The sequence below is a fragment of the Penaeus monodon genome, chromosome 32, assembly GCF_015228065.2.
Source record: "Penaeus monodon isolate SGIC_2016 chromosome 32, NSTDA_Pmon_1, whole genome shotgun sequence".
NCBI classification, from domain to species: Eukaryota; Metazoa; Arthropoda; class Malacostraca; order Decapoda; family Penaeidae; genus Penaeus; species Penaeus monodon.
Window position 1 is genome coordinate 23,944,494 of NC_051417.1, and position 2,283 is coordinate 23,946,776.

At 39.6% G+C, this 2,283-nt stretch overlaps 1 protein-coding gene across 33 annotated transcripts in view; it reads right to left on the reverse strand.

Annotated features, from left to right (window-relative positions):
* Nucleotides 1-1,365, reverse strand: part of LOC119593731 (myoneurin-like) — a 102,537-nt gene extending 101,172 nt beyond the window's left edge. For 24 of the 33 annotated variants that reach the window (XM_037942711.1, XM_037942729.1, XM_037942718.1 and 21 more), the window contains exon 1: nt 1,140-1,365. The gene's annotated coding sequence lies outside the window, so the exon portion shown is untranslated. Of the gene's footprint in view, nt 1-685; nt 709-762; nt 945-1,063 lie in introns of those variants that run through there. The other 9 variants (XM_037942719.1, XM_037942706.1, XM_037942737.1 and 6 more) reach the window with 6 other exon arrangements.
* Between the last annotated feature and the right edge of the window lie 918 nt (nt 1,366-2,283).

Here is a 2,283-nt window from a genome sequence, read left to right on the forward strand (position 1 = left end):
TCTATCATCATATCTATGGATTTTCATATCAGTAATGACAACAAAGAAAAGTAATCAGATTTTACTTAAATAAGATTTTTTTTTCTAATACAAAATCCACTTATTAAGTACCTGTTTTAAAGAGATGGTGGAAAATATGATAACAGACCCAAGTTCAAATATGTGTGGTACCTTGTATAAAATAATATCAACCCATGACCACATGTGGATCTCAAGCAACTCATTTATTTAAGAAGATCAGTGAGTTAACCAATAACAGGATTAAATTAAAATAAATATGATATCAACAAAGGTACTTGCAGTGTAATTAAGTGTCAATGATGTGCAAGGGACTATACCCCTTTACATGAAAGAACTTTTAATTTCCTGAGGCTTATCTTATTTAATCAGTGGTACCACTTTGTTGGGGATACCATGTCTATATTTCTAGTTCAGAGATTGTAAGTGTGTGGGTTGATTAATCAATATGAGTTACAAGAATCACCTGACAAGGAGATAAACCTAAGATTTTCAGTGTAGGAAATTTCAAAATAACATATTTTGATCATACTAAATAATGATACAAATAGGTAAAGTAGATAAATATAGGTAAGGATGCAATAATACTTTAAAGCAAATATAGATAATGTATCAACAAATGAAAAGAAAAGGATGAGAACATTATTCGAAACAGTACACCGCTGACCATGTCCCAAGCGTCACCCAAACGCAGTCAGGATACGATTTCCAAGAAAATTAGTTCATCAGAAACCCAAATAACACCTAAACAGCATCACGCAGGACTTCGAGAATGTTGACCCTAGTCCGCCCGTCACCCTGCCATCACGAAAGGGTGCCAGCCGAGGGAGCGAGGGCCATAAGGCGAGAGGAGGCGAGGGCGGGGCTGGACGGGCTCTTGGGGGACGAAAATGGCCTTCCCTCCTGCCCCAGCTCGCCCTCCACGCCAAGCCTCGCCGCCTTTTTTTCGCCTTATAAGATTCTAACACACCTGCTGATTGGATCCCTCTGAAAGCTGAATCGTTTGTTAAAGGCTAGGACTGACTGACATGCATGGATCAAGTACCTGAAAGTGTGAAAGTGTAAAAATGTTCCCGAGTGGCACTGGCATCACACGTCCCCCTCTTCCCTTCGATCCTCACCTGCGCTCAAGCTTCAAACAGTTTTCCTCATATTTTTTGACTTTGCGGCGTCGTCGCTTCTTTTTGATAGGCAGGAAGTGGAGTACATTAATATCACTGCATGAAAAAGAACAATGAATCTTCCGGAAGGGTTCTCAGCTTCTTCCATGAGAAATTAAGGGTTAATCGACAAAGGATTTCGAGATCTGCGCTTGTTCGGTAATGGCGTCTGTAGGGATAGTAAATGTAAAGATGCTAATTCAATTTCTAACCGATTGTTCTTTTTAATTTGTCTTTTCGTGCATCTGACACTCAGATAAAGAAGATTGTGGATGATAATCACCGAAAGGTAACACTAAACAGGTTGACACTCGGCCGAATACCACTTGGGTTGTTACAAAAGAAATTACCTAAATGAGTGATTCTGGAACATAAACGTTTTCAAAATGCTTCATCATAAATATAAACCATGATTATACATCTTGATATATACCAACGAATGCTATAATCATGGTAGCTAACCATATCAAATCAATACTTTCATCGAGGTGTTAGTGCTCCGCCAAATTTTAAAAGTTGTTTGTGGAATGTCTAGTACGAATCTACACATCGAGTTAAAGAACAGTTCTTTCGAATGACAGTGGGTTATTAATGCAAGCCATTGTCTTGCAACAGTTCAACAAGATGCTTGCAAGGCCCCGCCCCCAGGTGACGTCAGAGGACCCCTTGATGACGTCATAGGGACAATTGTTGATGTCACAGTGGCCCTTATTGATGTCACAGGGGCCCTTGATGGTGTCAGGGGCCTTTGTCAGTGTAGAGGGACTATTGGTAACGCTTGTGAGGACGAAACTCGCTAATTACCCAAAGCTAAATTATGATAGAAGCCCTGAATACATTTCTATCCCACCACCCCAACTTAATTCTTTCCATTCTTACCTCTCCTCTCTTCACTTCAAACTTTTCTGCCATCCTTATTCCTTTCATCTTTCTCACAGACTGTTTGTTAGTATTATCTTATGTCGGCTGCAATATTCATTATCTGCGATCTTAAAACCTGGTTATTTGCTGGACAAGCAAATAATGTAATGACATGATATTCCCACATAGCAGTCATCTTACCTGCCTACTTACCAGTCAATCTGTTTATATATCTTGCTCACCC